This window comes from Callithrix jacchus, chromosome 6 (genome assembly GCF_049354715.1).
Source record: "Callithrix jacchus isolate 240 chromosome 6, calJac240_pri, whole genome shotgun sequence".
In the NCBI taxonomy this organism is placed as follows: Eukaryota; Metazoa; Chordata; class Mammalia; order Primates; family Cebidae; genus Callithrix; species Callithrix jacchus.
In genome coordinates this window covers 4,031,561-4,049,042 of record NC_133507.1, presented here as the reverse complement: position 1 = coordinate 4,049,042, position 17,482 = coordinate 4,031,561, and the positions used below count along the sequence as shown (strand labels likewise).

Below are 17,482 nucleotides of genomic sequence, written 5' to 3'. Positions count from 1 at the left end.
CAATTCAGTTGTGGAAAACTGCATTCAGGAACAAGTGACAGAATAATCACTGAAGGAAAATGTTTTTGGAAAGCATTAGGCAAGAATTTATGAGAAAATGAAAGACAGGCTCTCCCCTCATCTCACTCTGTACAGCTTCCCCTGGAGACTGCAAGCCAATGAGAAACCAAGTTGAAGTGTAAGGCCAGCCAATCAAACACCTTATCATGTAGGCTGTGCAGGTGAAACAAAGGTACCATGCCTGGAGGGGAACAGGGAGGAAGGCTTGTGTGCTAGATGGAAGCACCTGGCTGCCCTGGAAAAAGCAGGTCTATTTCATCTAGAAATTGGGTCAGAATACAAGCCAAATCCAGGTACAAAACACCTCCCTTTCTCCCTTCTGCAAAACATATTTCACAATCAAAGTCAATAACCTAGCATTACCTGCCACATGATTTAAGAAATAGAGAGACTTCCAGCATTCCTCCTTCTCTTCCTCCTATCCTTCTCCCTCTGTGCTGTACCTGCTTCTGCCCACTCCTTCCTCCTGCTCTCCCTCCCTCCATTCATCTGTCTATCCACTTACCTACCCACTAGTGCACATTCCACACATATTTTCATTGGTTGTGATGTCCTATGGACAGTGCCAGGTTCTGGGGATGCCGCCATTTATAAGAGCATCACAGTGTCTGTTTCTCCTGGAGTTCACAGTCTCAGGTGGGTGCAGACGTGTGACCAGACAATGAAGGGTCCTTCCTGGTGAGTGCAGGAAGCACCTCCTCCGCAGAGCTTTGCAGCACTAATGTGAAGCTCCTGGCTAGTACTACTGCTGCCCCTGCTGCTCGGGGCTGTGCTTACATAACGCCTGCGAAGCACCTCCCTGCTTTCAAGGCTTCACGTATAGTAACTTACTGAATCCTGTAATAACCCTACAACGTTGGTGCTGTTTTTATCCCTTTGCAGAGGAGGAGACGGCGCTGCGGAAGGATCGAGTGGCCTGCCTGAGGTGCCCTGTCTGCTGGCACAGGCCGGAGCACATGGTGGATGCAGGGGCACCCCGTTCCCTCCCCTCCCCTCCCCGCAGCTTTTTGCTGGCAGGACTCTCCTGCCCGACTGTGCCGCTGCCACGTGCCACATCCTCGTCTTCAGTGAAGTCCAGGTGCGCACACTCCCTTCAGGAAAATACCGTTTACACCAGGGAGCTTGGGCTATGTTGAGACGTAAACAAAATATCACCACGGTTGTGGTTCCCCCGAACTCTCGGTGTTTTCTTCTCCTTATAAAATCTTCCTCTTCCGGCAGTGGAAGGGGCTGCAGAAGTTCCTTGACTCAGGAGGCGAGGCATTCAGAGGCCTCGTGACACCTCCCGGGATCCGCAGTCATTGGGCTGCACTTGCCAATAGCAACATCTGGCAAAAACAGCCAAGAGTCAGAGCGCCTGGGCTCAGGAGCTGAGCAAGCCCTGACTGGCCAGATGGAGACTGACAGTGTTGAGCTCTGCCCAAGCCCTGTGACTGTAAACAGTGACGTTAAGGAGCCATCACCCACCCATCTGCTTTCCGGGAAATGGCCCCTTCCTCATAGGATGTCGAGGATTCATGATGTGGCCTCATTTGACGAGCCCAGACACAGCCCTTCCACATTCCAGTTCTTTGCTTCATAAGTGATTAGCTAAATGGTTCTGTTCCCACTGGTCAATCAGAACAACTGCAGACCCTCCCTCATCCATTGTCCAAATATATTACCCTTTTGCCCTACGCCCTAACACCCCGTTCTTTCTAGTTTTGTTCATTCCTCTCTGTGAAAGATGAACCCTCTTTGCCTAACCCCGGAGCTGCTTGCAGACTGCTATGATGGCCAGAGCGCCCCTGCCACTGCAGGAGTCCCTTCTCTCCCTCGCAATATCTTTTAAAGAAAACCTCTCCGTATCAAGCCTGGATTTGTATTTTATTTGACTAGAGAGATCCTAGCTGGAAGCTCCTGCATTAATAATGCAGGTACCCGCTCATGAGAACTGGAGAGCTGGTCTCTAGTCAGAGCTGCTGTTGCTGGGGTTGGGCTATTGGGAGTACTGAGTACTGGTGGGTAGGATTTGAGGAAGAAGAGACAGAGAGACGGAGGAAGGAGAGAGGGAGAGAAAGAGAAACAGAGAGAGAAGAAAGAAGGAAAGAGGTGGAGGAAGGAGAGAGGCAGAGAGATAGAAACGGAGAGAGAAGAAAGAAGGAAAGAAAGGGGCAGAGACAGAAGAAAGAAGGAAAGAGAGACGGAGGAAGAAGAGGGGGAGAGAGAGACGGAGGAAGGAGAGAGGGAGACAGAGAAACAGGGAGAGAGAAGAAAGAAGGAAAGATAAACAGAGAGAGATGGAGGAAGGAAAGAGGAAGAGAGATAGAAACAGAGGGAGAGAGAGAAGAAAGAAGGAAAGAGAGGGCAGAGCTCCACCCACCTCAGCACAGCCCGCTCTCTGCCCAGCCTTCACAGACTCCGCTCGGTCTGCTGGGGAAGAATGGCTTCATTAACCAAGACTGAAGCTGAAAGGAAGTCCAGACGTGTTGGGGGATGAGCATGAGCACACCAAGCGTGACACACCAACCGTAGAAGCCAGGGCCAGGGCTTTGCAGCAGCAGCCGCTGAGGAATGAGCGCCGCCTTGAACTCACTGAGAGAAGAAATCCCTGGAGGCCTGAGAAGAGGTAAGATTTGGACATGAAACTGAGGTGAGGAGAAGGTTGGGTTTAGAAAGTCTTATTTACATTCAGCAAGAAGAAAACGGATGGGTTTGAATTTTATTTTAGTATTTTTCCTCTGTTTCTTCTGCACGGGGTACTAATGGATGCATGCGTGCCGTGGAGAGAGGGGCTCAAGTTAATAGGAGTTGATGAGTTCCGCAGTCAGCACCAAAACAGCGGTGGTGGACTGAGTGGAAGTGCTGGATGGGAGCTATGGAAAGATGAAAACTGAACTGCTCCAGACTCCCCGTAAATAAGCTTTCTGAAGTCTAGAATTTGGAATAAGAATCCGCACTCCTTATCCATCATGGATGGAGATTTATGAGGAGCACCCGGGAGGTGTCAGTGTACAGTGAGGACGCCGGCACGGATGATACACTCCAGGTGTTACACATCCAGAAGGTCTTACAGTGGATTTCATCACTGTCTTCACTGGGAGACTTGCTTCACCTCCTCAGGTACCCATGAACTTTCTCATGTATCATACATTTAATTAGGTTAATAGCTATACCTTATACATCACTTTAGAAGAGGTGAAGTAAAATAGAGAAAAAGCAGCACATTGCCTGACTCGCTCAGGTATGCAGGGCTGGCTAAGGAGTGGCGAGTGTCAGCGCAGGAATCTCGATCGCCCACCCAGCTCCCTGTGCTCCCAGCTGCGGGAAGTGTTGAACACAGTGTATGTAACCCAGTCGGTATGTGTGCTTCAGATGAGACGACAATCTTTAGTACTTGCTTCTTGTCCCACATTTTCTCTCTGATGTGAATGAAACTTTAAAAAATTGGTATTATAAAAATTGATGTGTATTGTAAACAAGACAAGGGTAATTTATCTACAAAGACTTAGGTGATGTCAAATAATCCTTCCCGTTCCCCAACTTTCTGTTCCTAAGTGCCTTGGGTGTTTTGTGAGAAAATAACCTGTAAGTATAAGCCATTAAAGTGTCTTCGATCCCAAACCATTGATTGTACACCTGCCATCATGATACAATCACTGGAGAGCGTCAGAATCATGAAAGCAGGCCTACAAGAGGCATAGTCTCGGCATCTGCAGGCCTCTAAATTCAGTTTCCAAGCCCTTGTTGAGTGTGCACGCGGAGAGGGCATATCCCACGGGTATTTCATACCCAAAGGGATTGAGGCAGCCTCCCTCCTCTCCTCGAGATGAACATGCCGACGCACCGTGTTCGATGTGCTTCGCTTTACTGAGCTTTGCAGATACTGCGGATTTTTTTCTCACAAATGGAAAGTTTGTGGCGGCCCTGCGTGGAGCCACCTGTCATGACCGTTTCTCCAACAGCAGATGCTCACTTCATGTCTCGGTACCATATTTGGGTAATTCTCACAGTATTTCAAACGGTTTTGTTATTATTATGTCTGCTATGTTGATCGGTAACTCTGTGATTGGTGGACTTTGATGTTTCTATCGTAACTGTTTGGGGGTGCACAAACCATGCCCATATTAGGCAGCAAACGTAAGTGATAAATATGTGCGTTCTCACTGCTGCACTGTCCAGCCATCCCCCATCTCTCTCCCTCTCTTTAGGCCTCCCTACTCCCTGAGACACAACAATATTGAAATTAGGCCAATTAAGAACCCTACCATGGCCTCAAGTGTTTAAGTGAAAGGAAGAATTGCACATCCCTCACTTTAAATCAAAAGCTAGAAACGATTAAAGCATGCCCAGCTAACTTTTTTTTTTTTGCAGAGATGAAGGTCTCACTATGTTGCCCAGGCTGGTTTAGAACTCCTGGCTTCAAACAATCTTCCTGCATGGGCCTCCCAAAGTGCTAGGGTTACAGGGATGAACCACCATGACCAGTTTCATCTTGGACTTTGCTCAGTAGAGGAGAAAAGTCAATGCCTGGCTTCAGAGCTTCAAAGGACAGATTGACCCTCTTGTTAGGGGCTAATGCAGCTGATGACTTTAAGTTGAGGCCAGTGTTGATTTACCATTCCCCAAATCCTCGGGCTGTTAGCATTATGCCAAATCTACTCTGTCTGTGCTCCATGAATGGAAAAGCAAAGCCTGGATGACAGCACATCTGTTTAAATGTTGGTTTACTAAATATTTTAAGCCCACTATTGAGATCTACTGTTCAGAAAAAAGATTCATCTCAAAACGTTGCTTCTCATTGACAATACACCTAGTGACTTAAGGTCTGATAAAGACATACAGGGAGATTAATGTTGTTTTATGTCTGCTAACACAGTGCCCATTCTAAAGCCCATAGATCAAAGAGTAATTCTGACTTTCGAGTCTTAGTACTCAAGAAATAAGGCTCAGGTGACTGTTAGTAACTTAGTAGTAAAGTGTTTTTTAGTTAAGATACGCATATTGTTTCATTTAGACGTAATTCTGCTGCATACTGACATGGTTTGGCTGTGTCCCCACCAAAATCTTGAGTTGTAATTCCCCTGAATCCCTACGTATCATGGGAGGGACCTGATGAAAGGCAACTGAATGAATGATGGGGGTGATTCCCCCATTCTGTTCTCGTGATAAGCGGCTGGCAATTCCCTGCTAGCACCTTTTGTAAGATCTATTCCTCTAATAGATCTGGGCACAGAAACTAAAAGACTTGTGGAAAGGACTTGCCATTATAGACACTATTAAGAATGTTTGCCATTTATGGGCAGAGGACAACATAGTAATATTAATGGAAGTTTGGGAAAAGTTGATTCCAGCCCTCATGGATGACTTTGAGGAGTTCAAGACTTCAGTGAAGGAAGTACCTGCAGATGTAATAGAAATAGCAAGAGAACTGGAATTAAAAGCAGAGCCTGAAGATGTGACTGAATGGCTGCAATCTCATAATAAAACTTGAGCAGATGAGGAGCTGCTTCTGTGGATGAGCAGAGAAAGTGGCTTCTTGAGATGGAATCTACTCCTGGTGAGATGCTGTGAACAAGGATTTAGAATATTACGTAAGTTAGTTGATAACATAGTGGCAGAGGTTGAGAGGGTTGACTCCAGTTTTGAAAGAGGTTCCATGGTGGGTAAAATGCTATCAAACAGCATTGCATGCCATAGAGAAATACACGGAATCAACTGGCACAGCCAACTTCACTATTGCCTTATTTTAAGAAATTTCCACAGCCAACCCAACCCTCAGTAACCACCACCTGATCAGTCAGTAGCCATCAACGCTGGGGCAAGACCCTCCACCAGGAAAAAGACGATGACTCACCGAAGGCTCAGGTGACTGTTAGTAACTTTTAGTAGTAAAGTGTTTTTTAGTTAAGATACGCATATTGTTTCATTTAGACGTAATTCTGCTGCATACTGACATGGTTTGGCTGTGTCCCCACCAAAATCTTGAGTTGTAATTCCCCTGAATCCCTACATATCATGGGAGGGACCTGATGAAAGGTAACTGAATGAATGATGGGGGCGATTCCCCCATTCTATTCTCGTGATAGTGAGCAAGTTCTCACGAGATCCGAAGGTTTTATAAGCGGCTGGCATTTCCCTGCTAGCACTCATTCTCTCTCCTGCCGCCCGGTGAAGAGGTGCCTTCTGCCGTAATTATAAGTTTTCTGAGGCCTCCCCAGCCATGCGGAACTGAGTCAGTTAAACCTCTTTTCTTTATGAATTACCTAGTATGGGGGATTTCTTCATAGCAGCTTGAGAGCAAACTAATACACACACATAATAGACTGCGTAGTGTAGACGTTACTTCTCTATGCACTCAGAAATTAAAAGTTTTATGTGCCTGGCTTTATTGGGGATATCTGTTTACTGCGGTGCTGGAACTGAATCTGCAGTATCACTAAGGTGTGCCTGTAGTCGCGATGTTAGCTATGTATCTTGGTACAGTCGAACACAAGGGTGGCACATGGTAAGGGAGGAGAGCAGCGTGTTTTCAGATGCATTACTCCATGCGACACTCTTAAGAAGCCTGGGAGTGAGCTGCGTCTCCCTAGAGCAGATGGGGAGTGGAGCCGCATATGGCCCATGCTGTCTCCTTTAGCCTGGTGCTGTTGATTAATGAACCTGGTCAAAGTTTCACCTTTACTCAATAACAGTGTTTTTTCTAAGAGAAACAAGCATGAAAACATCACAGAGAGTTAACTTAGAGGCCACGGTCATTTTAATTGATTAAATGGTTGTGTTGTAATTCAAATGATAAAAACGTACTTCCTCTTGTTCCCAACCTAAGTAACTTTAAACACTGTATAAACAACAGAACAGTTCCGTTGCTAAAACTCCCGAATGTCTGCGCGTGCTTTGTGACATTCTCTTGCTTCCCTCTGTGCTGTCCACTGGCCTCATGACTGGTCGCTCCTTCTTTGTTTCTCTATGTGCCTCGCGGGCTTTGGGCGCTCCTTGTTTCTGCATCGGAGTGCACGACTGACCAAGGCAGGTGCTCCCGCTCCCCTGTCGGTGCAGTGGATGCACCCTCACCTGACCTCCATGTGTTGGAGCCTTAGCACACAGATCCCTTCATCACCTCCTAAAGCCGTCAGGCTTCACATAGGAGGAGTGCTCAAGGCCACTGGGTGCATCCGACCAACCACGAGTCTTATCTGAGCTCAGACCTGCATATGCTCATTTTACAGTCATTGTGCAATATGCAATAGAACACTAGCCCTAGAAAAACTGTGAAGAGAGAGTTGTTTCTGTGAAAAATTAGTTGAATCCTTTTGAAAAATAGGTATGACTGCTAATTGAATGGTTTTGAGAAAAGGCTGATATGGTAGCAGCGTTCTTGGCCCTCTGATCTCATCAAGGGCAGGAGGGTTAGCATCAAGGGCAGGAGAAACTTACAAAAATCTGGAAAGATTCTACCCTCAAATTGCTCTGCAAGCATCTGCAAACCTTTTATTTCACTTAAACGGTCCCCAGCTGATCACCAGAGTTGAAATACTGTGGGCATGTTTAATGCAAGCAAAACAAAGAGTTCTAACCATCCTCAGTAAAGAAAGATCTTGGTCTACTGTACAAGAGTCGTGTCTTTGTGAAACGTGTATGATACAGTTAGACCTAACATTCTCTGAGAGTATGTTTAATACTTTCAGTAAAAATTAATCAATTGCATCCTGCTCCCAGTGGAGACTGCCCAGGAGGCATCGGTGTGTGGCGCAGTCAGGCGGCGTATGGCAGGTGCAGCAGATGCCCTCAACTCTTCTGCTTTTCCTGGAGATCAGAGGGCCAAGAATGCTGCTACTGTATCAGCCTTTTCTCAAAACCTACACGCGTCCCAATTGACTTTAATAGCCAGCACATCCCTCCTGCAAAACCCTGCAAGGATTGTTATCAAACAGCCCTCCCTTCATCTGTTGTCTCTGCTTGTCCTTTTTACGCCTTATCTGCTATGAGTGTTTGCGGCAATGTTTGCTATTCTTTATTGTTTGAGGCTTGCCCAACTCCTCCTCCTTCTAAATCCACCCCTAAAGAGAGACCGATATCCATAATTTTCTGTCTGTGGCGTCAGGCCAATTTCCCTAATGTTACACTGGGACATGGCAATGCAAATAGCTTAACTTCAAGAAGGATTTGAACAGCACAAACCAAAGAGGCGTTAAAGCAGAATGGAATAAAATACAGCCTCATTGCAAGTGAGAGAACCTAAAAGGGCAGGTGCAAGAAATGTTGGACTATAGGTTATGGTTTGACTTTGCATAACATCTGAGAGAAATGCTGACTTCTAAATGAAGTCCGAGAAATTTTTAAAGCCGGACCAGAGACACCAGCTTTAACACTTGCCAAGAAAGCTCTGGGGCGATGGCAGATATGTTGCAATTTGCCTCCTGGTCTATGACATGAAAAGTCAGCTCCCTTGGAAGGAGATTTGCCACAGGGAATCTTCACATATGGCACATATCTTCCAGACTGGAGGAGGGTTCTGGATTCCAAATTTGGGGACAGAAATACTCTTCTTATGGAACAATGTAAAATTGACTATGAGCTTGCCTTGAGAAGAAATATTTATGGAACCTTTCTGCTTATTTTGTGGGTAGAAAAAAAATCATCTCATTGACTTCTGAGACCTGTCAACTTTCTTGGCGTGTGCTATAAGGCCGAGGCAGCTTCCTGTTCCCCTCAAACGCTGTGTGTTCTTGAGGGGAGAGCCTCATGTGGATGAGACTCTGCAGGCTTACCGGGGATGAGGCTGGGGGCTCCAGGAGTGGTGAGTTGGTTACTCCTCCTGTCCATCTCAGGTAACAAGTGGTAGGTCTTAAAAACACCACGTCTTACGGAAGGATAGACAGGCATTGAGAAGGCATGCATCTTGCAGATGTGGTAGGAACAGAACTAAAGGGGCTTTATCCAGCCACTCCACCATCTTCTATGTATTCATCCTACCCTGCAAGAAGCTATGTGATCAATATGTTTCTGAACGACATTTGAGAAGAGCGAGCTTTATATGACTACTTTGCACTGTGCGTGTGGAGCACTGTGACTGGAAGAGAAATGTGCTACTGTACATCTGGAATTCCAGTTACGGGCCTGAAATAAGATAGGATGACGGTCTTGGGATTACTACACAAAGGACTGACTTGACGCACGCCGTGCCCAGTGTAGTATGTTTTAAACACTGAAGATGCTAATCTACCAATTCAATTCAACACAGCTCAACAGCACCAGTAGTTAAAAGAAGTGTATTAATTATTATAAGAGGTGGCAAGGTTGGGGTTAATGAAATTCCTTCTCTGTTATTCCTGCATCTCACAAGGTCTTGAGCTACACCTGGGTGATTAGTTTGGATGATCATATATTTATTTATAAGTAAATTTGTTCAGAGTGTAGGTGTTTGTGTGGGGCCTCTGGACCTGGATGTATTTACTAGGAGAATGAACGTGTGAACAGAATAAACAAGTCTCTCACCACACCGGGCACTTTGAGCAACTAGAATTAGAATTCCAGAACTTCATGCGAACTTTTGGATTTTCCAAACTCAATATCTTACAAATGTATGATTTTCTGGGATCCTCTGTTTTTAGGATAGATTCAATTGTTCAGTTCTTCCACCCATTCCATACTTCCTTTTTTCTTTCTTTCTTTCTTTTTTTTTTTTTATTGAAATGGAGTCTCACTCTGTCACCCAAGCTGGAGTGCAATGGCTCAGTCTCGACTCACTGCAACCTCCACCTCCCGGGTTCAAGTGATTCTCTTACCTCAGCCTCCCGAGTAGCCAGGACTACAGGCACGTGCTGCCAGGCCTGGCTAATTTTTGTATGTTTTAGTAGAGACGGGGTTTCACTATGTTGGCCAGGCTGATCTCAAACTCCTGACGTCGTGATCCACCCACCTCAGCCTCCCAAAGTGCTGGGATTACAGGCGAGAGCCACGGTGCCCGGCCTTCATCCATACTTTCACCAACACCCACACATACAGAAATAAATGAGTGACTTTCTCTCCTCCCATGTTTACCGCTGCCTCTTTCTTCTCATGGAAACTGGATGGAGGGTTGTGAGAAAGCCTGTACTTCCACTACAGATTTTATTGTGTTGTCTTAGCAGGTAGCGCTCAAGAAGGAGACATGTATCAATTACAAACCTGTACCTTCAACGCGAAGAAGACTTAGACATATATACAATGGAAGCATTTCCACCGCTCAGAAACACTCTCTATACAAATTCAGCTTCAACTGTAGCATCATATTTCACTGAGTTTCCAATAAACAAATGAATGTGGATGTGAACAACAGTCAGGTGCCAGTTAATTTAATTCATTCTCTCTCCGATTTAGACTATAGTATCAGCCTATTGACAGACATCATATCAACTTTAGTGTTTCTCTTTCTTTCTTTTCTTTTTGGAGACACAGTGTTGCTCTGTTGCCCAGGCTGCTGTGCAGTGGTGCAGTCGCAGCTCACTGAAACCTGTGGCCCCTGGGCTCAAGTGATCCTCCCACCTCAGCCTCCAGAATAGGTGGGGCTACTGGTGTGCACCACCATACCCAGCTAGTTTTTCACTTTCTTAATCTTAAAAACAGAACTAAAGATTAGCATATATAATTTACAAGTAGGTTCTGTACCAAAATAGCTTTCTTCTGACTTCATTGATTTGTCATAGCTTTGGGAGCTAGAATGACGGAAAGAGTCTGCTTTGCTACATAGAAGGGTTTATAATCAAAATAAAAACTTGATGGTACAGGGATAAATCAAATGTCAAGCATTTTTGTGAAATGTATAACATTTTGTTTTATGTAACTGCATGTTAGCATTCGCTAATGAGTATGGAAAATGAAAAATGTATGCACAAAGAAATTAAAACAATGCTAAATAAAAACTTCAGTGAGGCCAGGTATGGTGGCTCCAGCCTGTAATCCTAGCACTTTGGGAGGTCAAGGCCAGTGAAGTGCTTGAGCCCTGGAGTTCAAACCCAGCCTGGACAACATGGTGAAACCCCCTCTCCACAAAAAAAACACAAAAATTAGCCAGGCATGGTGGTGTGCATCTGTAGTCCCAGCTACATAGAACTGATGCATCGTCATGAAAGCTTGGCAAATACCACTTAAAAGCTAATTAGTATAGTTACCTCATATCGGATCCCTGGTGTTTCCACAGCAGTGAAAAAGAGGAGCACATAGGTTGCGAGATGCAGTATTCCATTAAAGTAGCTTATATGAAAAAAAATATAGAGTTGCAGGGTCTCTGACGGAACCCAAGTTCTGAGGCTCCATCCAGTTTCAGGCAAAAATTGCCCCTTAGGAGTGATCTGTAGTCAGTCGTTTATCATCCCTGCTCCTCTCTGCTTCTCATCCCTGCTCCTCTCTGCTTCTCATCCCTGCTCCTCTGTGCTTCTCATCCCTGCTCCTCTGTGCTTCTCATCCCTGCTCCTCTGTGCTTCTCATCCCTGCTCCTCTGTGCTTCTCATCCCTGCTCCTCTCTGCTTCTCATCCCTGCTCCTCTGTGCTTCTCATCCCTGCTCCTCTCTGCTTCTCATCCCTGCTCCTCTCTGCTTCTCATCCCTGCTCCTCTGTGCTTCTCATCCCTGCTCCTCTGTGCTTCTCATCCCTGCTCCTCTCTGCTTCTCATCCCTGCTCCTCTGTGCTTCTCATCCCTGCTCCTCTCTGCTTCTCATCCCTGCTCCTCTCTGCTTCTCATCCCTGCTCCTCTCTGCTTCTCATCCCTGCTCCTCTCTGCTTCTCATCCCTGCTCCTCTGTGCTTCTCATCCCTGCTCCTCTCTGCTTCTCATCCCTGCTCCTCTCTGCTTCTCATCCCTGCTCCTCTGTGCTTCTCATCCCTGCTCCTCTCTGCTTCTCATCCCTGCTCCTCTCTGCTTCTCTTTGCTCAGCCACTTTGCTTTTGTTTCCTCCCAGGCTTTCTGTACTTTAGACTCTAAAGCACAGCCCAGCTCACAGGGGAGCATCTACCCCTGCAGCCAGCCACAGCGAACCTGGGGTCCATATGCAAATGAGAACAGGGCCGCAGGCTAGGCATCTCCTGTAGGACAGGTCTGGTGTAGGTGAAATCCTTCAGCTTTTGTTTGTCTGGGAAAGTTTTTATTTCTCCTTCATGTTTGAAGGATATTTTCACTGGATCTGCTATTCTAGGGTAAAGATGCTTTCCTTCAGCAGGTTAAATGTGTTACCCACTCTCCCCTTGCCTGTAAGGCTCCATTGAAAAACCTCCTGCCAGGCGTATGGGAGCGCCACTGTACGTTATTTATTTCTTTTCCATTGCTGCTTTTAGAGTCCTTTCTCTAGGCTTGGCCTTTGGGAGTTTGATTATTAAATGCCTTCAGGTGGTCTTCTTTGGGTTAAATCTGCTTGGTGTTCCATGACTTTGTACTTGAATATTAATATCTTTCTCTAGGTTTGGGAAGTTCTCTGTTCGATCATCCCTTTGAATAAAGTTTCTATCTCTGTCTCCTCTTTAAGGCCAGTAACTCTTAGATTTGCCCTTTTGAGGCTGTTTTCTGGATCCTGTAGGCATGCTTCATCATTTTTTATTCTTTTTTCCTTTTGTCTACTGTGAGTGTGCGTTTTCAAATAGCTTGTCATCAAGCTCACTAATCCTTTCTTCTGTATGATCAATTCTGCTATTAAAAGACTGTTGCATTCTTCCGTATGCCAATTGCATTTTTCAGCTCCAGAATTTCTGATTGATCCTTTTTAATTATTTCAGTCTCTTTGTCAAGTGTATCTGATGGAGTTCTCAATTCCTTCTCTGTGTCATCTTAAATTTCTTTGACTTCCCTCAAAACAGCTCTTGTGAATTCTCTGTTTGGAAGGTCACCGATCTGTTTCTCCAGAACTGATCTCTGGTGCCTTATTTAGGTTTTTTTTTTCCAGATTGTTCATTACTAAAATATAAATCTTGTACCCTAAAATATTGCTAAATTTGTTTATTAGCTTTAATAGTTTTCTGTGGATTCTGTAGAATTTCCTGTAAATGTGATTATGTCATCTATGAATAGTAATAGCTGCATTTCTTCCTTTTCAACTTGAGTATCTTTTATTTCTTTTTCTTGCCTAACTGTTTTGGCTAGAACTTCCAGTATGCTGTCGAGTGCATGTAACAAAGGTGGGCATGCTTGTCTTATTCCTGACCTAAGTGACAAAGTTTTCAGACTTTCATCATTAAGTAATAAATGTGGGTTTTTAAACAAATGTCCTTTATCAGGTTGAGGAAGTTCCCTTCCACCTAGATTGTTAAATATTTTTTATCACAAAAGGCTACTGAATGTTATGAAATGCTTTTGTTTTGCATATATGGAGACGATTATATGATTCTTTGCCTTTGTTCTGTTAGTATGCCATATTAGCAATTTATGCTTACGGGGCCATTTTTGGAACGCTACGCATGTGGGAGTTATTTATATCCTCAAGGTCATCACCAAGATCTGATTGCAAACTTTCAAAAAAATTGCAACCTCAGGCATAAATGGGTTAATTTTTACACGAGCCATTCTTGAGCTCCTGCAATAAATCCTCCTTGGTCATGAAGCCTAATCTATTTAATATAGTGTTGGATTCAGTTTGTTAGTATTTTGTTGATTTTTGCATCTCTATTTACAAGGTACTTTGATCTACGGTTTTTGTGATATTTTTGTGTGCCTATGGTATCAGGGCTAATGTTGGCCTCATCAAACGCCTTAGAGAGTATTCCCTCCTTGATTTTTTCAAAGTGTTTGAAAATTATTGGTGTTAATTCTTCTTTAAGTGTTTGTTGGAATTTACTTGTGAAGTTAACTGGTCCTGGATTTTTCTTTGTTGGGAGGTTTTTTTCTTATTGATTTGATTTCTTTACTTGTTATAGGTGCTTTCAGATTATCTAATTCTTCTTGAGTTGTTTCTGGTAGTTTTTGTGTTCCTAGGAATTTTCCCACTTCAGATAGGTCATATAATTTGTTGTAAAAGTGTTCATTAGTCTCTTATAATCCTTTTTATTTCTGTAAGGCCAGACATCATATACTCTTTTTCATTTTTGATTTTAGTAATTTGAGTCTTCTCTCTTTCCTTTATTTTTTCTTTAACATAGCTAAAGGTTGGCCAAGTTTGTTGATCTTTTCAAATAACCAGCTTTTGGTGTTCTTGATTATTTCAAGTTTTTTTCCTGTTTCAGTTTTGTCTGCTGTAATCTTCATTATTCTTTTTCTTCTGTTGGCTTTAAGTTTAGAATGCTTCTTCATAATAAACTTCCTCAAGGTTTAAATGTAGGCCATTGATTTGAGGTCTTTCTCTTTTTTAATGAAAGCATTTGCAACTCTAAATTTCCCTGCGAGCACTGTTTTTGCTGCATTCTAAACATTTCGATCAATTCACATGAGATGTTTTTGACGGTGAGCTGATTCCGTTCATCATGCTTTTGTTTCTAGGACTTTTGTGTGGTCTACTCTTGTGGCTATCCAAGTAAGTCACAGAAAATCAGGAAGGGTGGTTCTTGGAAGATTCATATATTTCTAGGGTTCCTTTACGTATTCTAAATTGTGCTAAAGATAAAAAGAAGTTAAAAACGAATTATATTTTCAAATATCACCTAACAGAAGAAATAAACGTAATATGACAGTACACCTGGAAACATTGATGGACTCAGGAATATACATTTCATCTAAAAACAAAATTTACGTATGTCATTTCCCAAGCCTAAAACCTTTTAATGGCTCTTTCCTGTTTTCCAAATAAGGCCCAAGTTCTTGTTCAAGATGAGCAAGCATGTTTAGTACATGGTATCTGTTCCTGGCCTCCCCACTGTTGCTTTTTATTTTCTGGGAATGTCTGCTGCATTGCCTGTGGAGCCTCTGACACTCCCAGCCTCTGGATCCCTTCTCGTGCAGTTCCCTTGCTTGGAATGCCCTTGTCTTCTTTCTTAGCTTGGGAAATATTTCTCGTCTTTAAAGACTCATTTCAGGCATGATTTTCTCCAGGAAACTCCAGATATTTTTACATACAGCTTATACATTTGCCTGCATTGTGATTTTTTTTTCTTTTTACTAAATTATACTGGAATGGTCTTGTTCTCATTTTGTTTTTTTTCCCACTAGACTGAATCTCTTCAATCTGAACCTCAATCGGTTCATCTTTTTTTCCCACAGCTCCTTATAAAAGGCTTGGCATGTAGTAAATGCCCAGTAAGTATATGTTGAATTAAATGAAATGTGGGCATATACTTAATTGCTGAGTGGTGCAGTCCAACAGGGAAATAAAGATGAAGAAAGAAATTAAAAGGTTGGCAAGAGCTAAAATGCTACGAGTCACCAAGGAAACAGGACTTGGATTGTTTCAGGATAGTAGGATTTGAATGGGAGAAAAAAGAAGGATCAGCTCAGGCCAGGGGCTTACAATGAGAAGGTGAAGCAAAATAAAAATAGACTTGGATGAGCTTGGAAATAATGAGACTGGCAGGGTTAGCAGGTGAAGGGGCTTAGGGGAAAATTGAGAATAGCCTGTGGGTGGATACAGGGTCGGCTGGCTTGGATGCCACATTCAGATACAGCACCTGCCTGTGCCGCTTCCCCTCAGTCTCTCCCTGCTTGGCAAGTAGTTTGAAATCTTCTGGTAGGCTATCTATACCTGCAGAAGGCTGCTTTTTCTGACTGCTAGCTCCAGGAAGGCTTTGCTGTCAGCACACGTTGGAGTTGGCTCTTGGGGGGTGGGGAGCAAGCACTGAGTGCCCCACAAGAAGCCTGGGCAGGGTCAGTGAGCCCCACAACCCCAGAGAGGCAAAGAGGCCCGCTGCAAGCTGAGTCCTGCTTGTTATGCATACCTGGATTTCCCTGGAATCTGCTGTTGTTTTGCTTCCTGCTATCTTATAGGATACTAATTGCATCCTAGGGCTACTGACTTCAAATGAGCCAGTACCTAGGAGATGAAACCTGGACTCGCTGCTTCTCACAGAGTTTATTTTTTAAACAGAGCGTTTTAATATACAGATGTAGGATAATAATTTTTCATTTAACATGTAATATTCCTTTGTGGATTAACCTATCATCAGGCCTGATTATTCCACCACATTATGAGCTTTGTTAAAAGGAGGGAAAAAAACAGCTTGTCTTCTGGATGGCACCAAAAAAATGATATAAAATAAACCAACTGAATATAAGTGATGCTATATATAAAAGCCGCTATGGGTTACCATGGCAACCAAAGTTCTAAAAACGACAGAAAGAAAAGAACATCAGGTTGTTGTGACAAATGACACTCGAAGTGACAGTTTTCTTGTGGTGCTTGGTTTTAATTAATGCAGCTCTGTACGGAACGTTATTACTGAATAATAGATTAATGTGGTAAATCAGGAGGCCGGCTTGCAGATTTGTTTTCCCCACACTGGGATAACTGATCAGAGAATGCAGAGAACGACGGGAGAGTGAGACTCATTGGGAGAGGAGATGACGGATGGCAGCTATCCAGAACCACGTGATGAATGTCGGTGCCATACGCTCTCGGGTAACGGGGAAACGGAGGTCTCCAGCAGCCGCGATCAAAGTGAGGCTAAAAAATACAGCAGTCACCACGAAGGAAGGCAGTCGTGTGACATTGAAAATATCACTGGCTTAAAAAATCTTAATACGTCGTTTTTATTGCTGGCAGGTTTTGTTAAGTATTTTAATGTCTTCTATGTAGGATATATATATTTCTTTGGTAACCTATTTCTTTCAGCAGAAGATTCTCTGATTGTTCTCAGTTCTTCACACTTCATGTCAGAGGGCCCAGTAGCCTCCAACCCAGGTATGTACAGATATGAAAACGTGCAGGCAATGTCAGAAGGAGACAGCAGACAGTTGCTTCTGATACACATGGAGAAAAAGAGACACAGACTCTTCCTGCAGTTGTGGAAATTGAGGACAATGTAAGGAGACGACACATCCACAGCACATGAAGCTGTGATGAAGGCCCAGGCCCTCCCCTCCCAATGCCCAGCGTCCATGCCCTCCACTCCAGGCCTGGCTTCAGTGTGCTTCCACAAGGGCACATTGGCGTTGTGTGCTTCAGCCCCGCCTCCAGGATGGGTTAAGTGCGCGCCTGTGTGGTTCCATCGCCCACGCTGCTGTCTCTGTACACACTCACCATGTCCTATGTTAACGGCTAGTAGGTCATCTTGCCTTTTAGACTGTGAGCTCCTGCAGGCAAGGAAAATATCTTTTCTCCTGGCTCATTTCAAGGGCTCCATACATTTTCATTTTTGTAAATGAAGGAATGAATAAATGAAGCAAAATCTGCCTGTGTAGAGGCCTTTGGGTGAGTTTCACTGAATTACCATTATGTTAGTTAATTCATCCGTCACTCTTCAATACGTTAGGGATGGCCTTGTGTCAGTGACTGGGCAGGTGTGGGAGACACAAAGACAGTAAGATCTGGTACCTGCTTCCAAAGTCTTGACAT

At 44.1% G+C, this 17,482-nt stretch overlaps 1 protein-coding gene across 4 annotated transcripts in view; it reads left to right on the top strand.

Annotated features, from left to right (window-relative positions):
* Positions 1 to 219: 219 nt before the first annotated feature.
* Positions 220 to 17,482, top strand: part of LOC118154449 (uncharacterized) — a 145,591-nt gene continuing 128,328 nt past the window's right edge. For 3 of the 4 annotated variants that reach the window (XR_013536496.1, XM_078375683.1, XM_078375685.1), the window contains exons 1-2: positions 220 to 1,138; positions 2,449 to 2,668. The gene's annotated coding sequence lies outside the window, so the exon portion shown is untranslated. The remainder of the gene's footprint in view (positions 1,139 to 2,448; positions 2,669 to 17,482) is intronic. The other variant, XM_078375684.1, reaches the window with a different exon arrangement.